General features: G+C 46.7%; 1 protein-coding gene across 3 annotated transcripts in view; it reads left to right on the top strand.

Annotated features, from left to right (window-relative positions):
- The window catches only part of cadpsa (Ca2+-dependent activator protein for secretion a), a gene marked incomplete at both ends in the record, with an annotated part of 152,068 nt that overhangs the window by 41,403 nt on the left and 102,100 nt on the right, over positions 1–8,565 (top strand). The gene's annotated exons all lie outside the window — the stretch shown is intronic.

Genomic DNA, 8,565 nt, shown 5'->3' with positions numbered 1-8,565 from the left:
TCTTGTCTAGTTTGCTTCACACACACACACACACACACACACACACACATTTTAAATGCTTTATTTATGTCCATATACATGTACAATATCTAAAGGACATAAATACTATCAGTGCATTTTGACATTATGAAAACAGTCAGTTACAGTAGTGCTGAGCCAACAACTAGTTATGCTACACACAGGATGTTATTCACACTAAATGATGATTACAGTGGATTTGACAGATACAGTATCGATACTGTAAAACAGACAGTATCCAGCTCATGGGTACAAGAAGCACCGCCTTCTCCATATTGAGCGGCGACTACACACGCACTACCAATAATAGCAGATACTGAGCAATACTTTGCTAACTGTTTGGCCCTTCTCTTAGATAGACCAGCCATTTGAAGGCCTCACACACACACACACACACACACACACACACACACAACATGGTCTGGTGAAAAAGTCCTCAAGTAGGGCAAAGTAGGGCATTTCTTTTCCAAATTATGAAAGTACAGATTGAAAGCTTTCAAATGTGACAGCAGCTGGTGAAACCGAGAACAAGTCGCCAACCAGACTTTTATGCAGAACATTTTAAATATATTGAAAATCAATTACACGCTCGCTAGTCAAGCCAAAACATTGCAATGCAATGTATTCGGTGAGTAATCCCCTCTACTCTACATTAACTAGGTAGTAGTGGGGATTACTATTATTTGCGTGACTTGAGAATTACAGACATCCGGACCTTTTCACCAATCACGAATGGTCCCAGTATTGTAGCTTCAGACGGAACAATTTGGTTTATTGTGTTTGCTGTAGCAAGCCCACGATATGTTATTGCTCATATATATTTATTTTAATCCTGTTCTTTTACCAACGGCTAAGACCACAATATAGTAAGCTAGTTACTTTAGCTAGCTAAAGATATTGGCCCCCCCCAAATCATTTTACAACTTGTTGTAATTATGTTACAATGTTTCTGTCGAACCCCGCAGTGAAGGTATCAACGTAATGTAGCTAGCGAACAGACGTGGGGACTGTCCCGACTCGCTCCGGGTCTGTTGTGTATAATGGAGAAGCGTTTCTGAAAATACGGTACGGGTAAGATACAAATGCGTGCCGTCCTGTACCGTCCCGGTCTGGCCAATGGAGAAGCACCATTTGGCCCAACCTTCCGAATAGTATCACAAAGGTGATGAGGAAGGGGACAGGAGTGAACAAAGGCAACGCTAACACCCCCTGGCATGGGTCAACATTGTCATGGGTTTCTAGGCATCATAGACAGACTAGGAAAGGAGGGGGTCAAGCCTTTGTGACTATTCAAATGTCTCTGTTGTTGACGGCAAATGCCAAATCTGAGGAGCAGAACCGGAACCTTCCATTGTCTACCAGGTCGGGGTCGTCAGTGTGTTAATTTGCCCAGACAGTCTAACTGATAGTCTCAAGAGTAACAGTGACAAAATGTTTATCAGACAAATAATTCTACTACAACACATACACACACACGCACGCATTACATTTTACATTTAAATTTTTGGCATTTAGCAGACGCCTTATTCCAAAGCGACTTACAATCAAAACATTTGAATACTAAGCAAGTGAATCATCAATCCACCAGTCGTAACACACACACACACACACACACACACACACACACACACACACACACACACTCATATCAACACATAATCCCAAATTTGGTCTCTGACCCTGTTACGATAAGAGCATGTCTCGTCGCGACGAGTCGGGGCTGTGTCAGTGTTGTTGACGGCCAGCTGGCCACGAGTAAATCAATCATTGGATGGAGTATTCCTGCGCCAGAGATGATTAGATTCATGCCATTAGACCAGTGCATTATATAAAGCCTCACTCACTCAGGCTAGCGCTGTTAGCGATGTTACCCTGCCTACAGGGGCTTAGGGCTGACTCTCTGTGACTGTGTGTGAGGCCAGGGGAAGGGACGCCACACGGTAGAGGCCTGAGGGAGGAAGTGACTGAGAGAATGAGGAGGGTGTTGTAGGGTGAGCTACCCTGATGACCCACAGGTGCCAATCTGTAAGTGGGGCTCTGTCTGTCTGTCTGTCTGTTATGGACACATAAACAACAAAGCGTGAGCTTAGAATGATAAGGTTCTATCTCCGTTTAGAATGATAAGGTTCTATCTCCGTTTAGAATGATAAGGTTCTATCTCCGTTTAGGGCAGTTCAGAGATATTGAGCGTCAACGTTTTTACATTCCATTATGTTTTGTGAGATGGAACCTTTGTATTTTATGAATTACAAACTCAGAAATGTCAACATCTTTAAAAATAACACCACACAGGCATTAATAAACACCTAATGGATCAGATTATGTAAAAAAATGTTTTCAATTTTGACAAAAACGGAGATAGAACCTTATAATTCTAACGTCACAAAAGAGGTCACTCATTGTCTGTCTCTCTAATCCATTATATCAAACATCTCCAGAGTAGGTGCCTCGTAATTAACCTAATGGATTGTGGGAAATACAGTTATTAATTTGTCGTGGTCCACCTGCCGACTCCCCCCTCCCCCCTCCCCCTATCCCCCCATGGCTGTTTCATCTGTTTGCTCAGCAATGCGAGGCTGGCAGATGCATTGTGTAAAAACAACTGTCTTCCTGAGCTAAAACCCAGCCAAAGCAGTGACCTTTCCAGTGTAATTCCCTGTGTTAGAGTTCTGTGTGGGTCCTGGACAGATGCCATGGCTGTCTCCCTGTCTCCCTGTCTGCCTGTCTCCCTGCCTGTCTCCCTGCCTGTCTCCCTGTCTCCTCATCTCCCTGTCTCCCTGTCTCTCTGTCTCCCTGTCTCTCTGTCTCCCTGTCTCCCTGTCTCTCTGTCTCCCTGTCTCTCTGTCTCCCTGTCTCTCTGTCTCCCTGTCTCCCTGTCTCTCTGTCTCCCTGTCTCCCTGTCTCCCTGTCTCTCTGTCTCCCTGTCTCCCTGTCTCCCTGTCTCTCTGTCTCTCTGTCTCTCTGTCTCTCTGTCTCCCTGTCTCCCTGTCTCCCTGTCTCCCTGTCTCCCTGTCTCTCTGTCTCTCTGTCTCTCTGTCTCTCTGTCTCTCTGTCTCCCTGTCTCTCTGTCTCCCTGTCTCTCTGTCTCTCTGTCTCCCTGTCTCCCTGTCTCTCTGTCTCCCTGTCTCCCTGTCTCCCTGTCTCTCTGTCTCCCTGTCTCCCTCTGTCTCCCTGTCTCTCTGTCTCTCTGTCTCTCTGTCTCCCTGTCTCTCTGTCTCCCTGTCTCTCTGTCTCCCTGTCTCCCTGTCTCCCTGTCTCTCTGTCTCCCTGTCTCCCTGTCTCCCTGTCTCTCTGTCTCCCTGTCTCCCTGTCTCCCTGTCTCCCTGTCTCTCTGTCTCCCTGTCTCTCTGTCTCTCTGTCTCTCTGTCTCCCTGTCTCCCTGTCTCTCTGTCTCCCTGTCTCCCTGTCTCCCTGTCTCTCTGTCTCCCTGTCTCCCTGTCTCTCTGTCTCTCTGTCTCTCTGTCTCCCTGTCTCTCTGTCTCCCTGTCTCTCTGTCTCCCTGTCTCTCTGTCTCTCTGTCTCCCTGTCTCTCTGTCTCCCTGTCTCTCTGTCTCCCTGTCTCCCTGTCTCTCTGTCTCTCTGTCTCTCTGTCTCCCTGTCTCCCTGTCTCTCTGTCTCTCTGTCTCCCTGTCTCTCTGTCTCCCTGTCTCCCTGTCTCTCTGTCTCCCTGCCTCCCTGTCTCCCTGTCTGCCTGTCTCTCTGTCTCTCTGTCTCCCTGTCTCCCTGTCTCCCTGTCTCCCTGTCTCCCTGTCTCCCTGTCTCCCTGTCTCCCTGTCCCCCTGCCTCCCTGTCTGCAGCCCTAGGGAGAGGCTTCAGAGCTCTCCCTCTGAGGGTGTGAACGAAGGTGTGGATTTGATTGGTACATTGATTTGTACACACTGTATACACAATGTGCTCATGTCAATAAGGGCCTGAATGTCATTGTGTCATCATTTCCCCCCCCATCATCATTCACAATTCAAATCATTCAGCCGTTCGACGACAGGTTGAAATAAGGTTGAAATAAAGATTGTGGGGTTGATAAATACAGTAGCCTTTTTTTGTGTTTGTGTTTGTGTTTGTGTGTGTGTGTGTGTGTGTGTTTATTCAACATGTTTTGAGTAATACAACAATTGCACAGGTGCAGGCGGTTAGTGATCGTAGGCCATGGTCTGTGGCATACTGTAGAGGGTCAACGCGATGCCTCGTTAGCCACATTGGAGCCCTGTGGGAGTTCACTCTGAGAGAGACTGACGCTACGCTACGGTGCCGCAACTGTACATTTCTGACAGGACCAGAATGTACCACCGTACTACTGTGTTAAGACCCGCCAATCCATCTCTGTTACAGCCAAGTGAGATTCCTCTCGGATTTCTCTTGACGACACGGCACGTGAATAGTGAATGCAGTAAGCAGTATCGAATCCATGGAAATGGCTTCATTTCCTTAGCCTCCTCTAATCCAGACCTCTCAGATTCAGGCTCACATGGAAGGGAGTTAGGAGAAGGGATTTGTGGAAGTGTGGTTGGACGTACTGTAGCAACCGCACGACTCACGTCATGGACTAAAGCTGCCTACACATCTGACCATCCCCCCCCTACGCCTGGCCTGTTATGCCACGAAAAAACAGATCCTTCCTGATACCAAGGATTGCAAGGGTTTAGTTTGTTTTATGTGTGTGTGTGTGTGTGTGTGTGTGTGTGTGTGTGTGTGTGTACTTGCCTTTCCCTAAACACAGAGGAGAGAGGGAGATGAAACAGAGCTGAAAGAGGAGTGGATATTTGTGTATTTGTGAGCAGTACAGTATGTGTGAAAATGTATGTTTAAGAGATGACTGATGTTCCAGACAGTTGAACCTCACAGCAGACTGGTGCAGCTGGAGGGAGAATGAGGCATTACCAAGTGGGGACGGGTCGTGATCTTAGAACGATAAGGTTCTATCTCCGTTTAGGGTAGTTCAGAGATATTGAGCGTCAAAGTTTTTACATTCCATTATGTTTTGTGAGATGGAACCTTTGTATTTTATGAATTACTAACTAAAAAATGTCAACATGTTAAGAATAACACCACACAGGCATTAATAAACACCTAATGGATAAGAACCTTATAACTCTAACGTCACAAAGTGGGGACAGGTTCAAGGACACACTACACATGTGGTTACAGGATCAACGACTCTGATTGGGACTTTATTGGCCATGTGCAGTGCACTAGGAACATGACTTGGTATTCTACCATGCTGAACAAGCTACAGTACACACAACAGCAAGACGACAATACAACAAAACTCAAGACAAAATATACAGTACCAATGAGTGAATATTATGAATAAATATACTGTACAACTAAGTGCAAGAACATGTAAAGTGCAAGGTGCAATGATCAGGAGTTATTGAGGAGGAGGGCTGTGGCTTTGGGGAAGAAACTGTTCAAGTGGTGTGATGTTTTTGTCCTGGTGGCCCTGTACCGCCGTCCAGAAGGGAGTAATGTAAACAAGCTGTGAGCTGGATGTGATGTGAGGGGTCAGACACAATCTTGCGTGCTCTCTTCAGTGATCTGGAGCTATGGAGGTCTGTGATGGGAGGCAGGGGGCAGCCGATGATCCGCTCAGACCGCTCAGCTGTCTTTGTAGCTTGGCCTTACGTTGCTTTTAACACGAGAACAGCCGTGCCTTTTTACCTACTAAAAGAGTCGCTCTTTACAATGCTAAGCTGCTACTTACACACAACGACCACTAGTTGGCCGCTTGTAGATTAGCCTGCTTCCTACACAGAAAAACAGCTAAATATCTTTATGTTAGCTTATCCTGATGTGATTTTGAAAATGTAAGGATACTGGGTGGTAGAACGCACATATCTAGGAAAAGTCATGAAAGGAGGGTCCTGAAATGTGACATTTTGCAAAGATATAACATTTTTCTTTACTCACACGGCTGTTCTTGTGTTAAATGAATGTATGAAAGTGCACAAAGGCACAGTTCAGGAGGAGAAAGGTGGAGACTCCCTCTGAAATACCTGTGGCTATATGTGGCTATATAGACTATATATGTGGCTATATGTTCATGCCCACTCCACTTCCATAGCTCAGTACTGCTATCTATCATCCTACATCCCCCAACCACTGGCAATATAAGGCTATGAGCATAGCCTTGGCTTGGCTTGGATGGAAAGGTTATGTTGAACTCTGAACTCTTGATCCCTATTATAGGGGATGATATGATCACCAAAGAGCTTCCTGGTTGCTCTCTGTAGCGTGGTTACCATGGCTACTGTAACCAGGGGTCACCGGGGAGTGGACAGATTGGGTGTGGGTTGGTAAGTTGGGCCCACGTCAATGCTCAGCCCATTTCTAAGTTCAAAGGCAGTTGTATTGTGTCGCTGTCCTTGTTTGTCTCGGACAGAGGACAAAAGAGAGAGAGAGTGAAGGGAGGGATCGTTAACAATGGATTTTAATCAAGGCCCAATACCTGACTGTCTCTCCTGGTTTGAAGTGATAGCACAGTGATTGGCTAGCCTCTGTCTGCTCTCTGTGTGCTGGGAGTCTAACAGGGCAAATGTGTTTTAGAAAAGGGCTTCACAGATCACAGATAATGATCTGTGATTAATTGATTGATGAATGGGTGATTGGATGGATGGATGGGTGGGTGGGTGGAGGGAGGGAGGGAGGGAGGGATGGATGGGTGGGTGGGTGGATGGATGGATGGAGGGGTGGATGGATGGAGGGAGGGAGGGAGGGAGGGAGGGATGGATGGAGGGATGGATGGATGGATGGTGGATGGATGGATGGATGGATGGGTGGGTGGGTGAATGGATGGATGGATGGATGGATGGATGGGTGGGTGGGTGAATGGATGGATGGATGGATGGATGGGTGGGTGGGTGGGTGGGTGAATGGATCGATGGATGGATGAATGGATGGTGGATGGATGGATGGATGGATGGGTGGGTGGGTGAATGGATGGATGGATGGATGGATGGATGGATGGATGGGTGACCCATGACGCATTGGAACAGTTTAATTGATTTATTTAGATCTCTCATTCTTACTGCCCTGTAGCAACAGAAGTATTGTTCTATAACTATAACTGTTCTGTAATTAATTTGCAGCTAGGATAATGGATTAGGAGACTGGCAAAAGGTCTCTGGTCCAGAATTAAAGGTTAAAGCTGTTTGTGTGCCTATAAATTGCTTCGTCAGGTTTGCAAATAAATAGGTGGGCGATAAACAGAGCAGACAGAATGGCAACATGAATATGTAATTGTTAATTTCAGGACTGAGATATCAGTGCAGGGACCTGGGCTGCGCTGAATGGCTTAATTATTTGTGTGCCGTGGACGATGGATGTCACAGGAAAGCACTGGGGTGAAACCAAAGGGTGTTTAACGTTGTTTAGTGGTTTTCTCAAGAGAAAAAGAACCATGCATGTGGATAGAGTATAAAAAGAGAGTTGTGAGTGAATATTTGTGTGAGTGGGGAAATGATTCATGTTTAATATACAACTTTGATAACCTCATTTATGTAACAAGGGGGCGGCTGTGTCTCAATAGGTAGAGCCGCCGTCTAATGATCATAAGGTTGGCAGATCGGTGGTTCGAGCCCCGGCTGGCCACGTGTCGAAGTGTCCTTGGGCAAGACACTGAACCCCAAAATTGCTCCCAGTGAGCGGGCCGGCACCTTGCATGGCAGCTTGCCACCATTGGTGTGTGAATGTGTGTGTGAATGGGTGAATGAGAGGCCGTTGTAAAGCGCTTTGGAGCAGCAGAAAAGGCGCTATATAAGTGCAGTCCATTTACCATTTACCATATGTGCCTCGGTCTGTGTTAGCTCCTGTACCGACCCTGTCCTCTATCTGTCTCCTCTCTCTCAGATCAGTAAGTCTCTGTCTGTCTCCTCTCTCTCAGATCAGTAAGTCTGTCCTCTGTCTGTCTCTCTCTCTCAGATCAGTAAGTCTCTGTCTGTCTCCTCTCTCTCAGATCAGTAAGTCTCTGTCTGTCTCCTCTCTCTCAGATCAGTAAGTCTCTGTCTGTCTCCCCTCTCTCAGATCAGTAAGTCTCTGTCTGTCTCCTCTCTCTCAGACCAGTAAGTCTCTGTCTGTCTCCTCTCTCTCAGATCAGTAAGTCTCTGTCTGTCTCCTCTCTCTCAGATCAGTAAGTCTCTGTCTGTCTCCCCTCTCTCAGATCAGTAAGTCTCTGTCTGTCTCCTCTCTCTCAGATCAGTAAGTCTCTGTCTGTCTCCTCTCTCTCAGATCAGTAAGGCTCTGTCTGTCTCCCCTCTCTCAGATCAGTAAGTCTCTGTCTGTCTCCTCTCTCTCAGATCAGTAAGTCTCTGTCTGTCTCCTCTCTCTCAGATCAGTAAGGCTCTGTCTGTCTCCTCTCTCTCAGATCAGTAAGTCTCTGTCTGTCTCCCCTCTCTCAGATCAGTAAGTCTCTGTCTGTCTCCTCTCTCTCAGATCAGTAAGTCTGTCCTCTGTCTGTCTCCTCTCTCTCAGATCAGTAAGTCTGTCCTCTGTCTGTCTCCTCTCTCTCAGATCAGTAAGTCTGTCCTCTCTCTCTCTCTCTCTCTCTCTCTC

The sequence above is a fragment of the Nansenia antarctica genome, assembly GCF_963989245.1.
Source record: "Nansenia antarctica genome assembly, chromosome: 15".
NCBI classification, from domain to species: Eukaryota; Metazoa; Chordata; class Actinopteri; order Argentiniformes; family Microstomatidae; genus Nansenia; species Nansenia antarctica.
The sequence above is the reverse complement of the archived record's forward strand: the minus strand, read 5'-3'. Positions and strand labels throughout refer to the sequence as shown.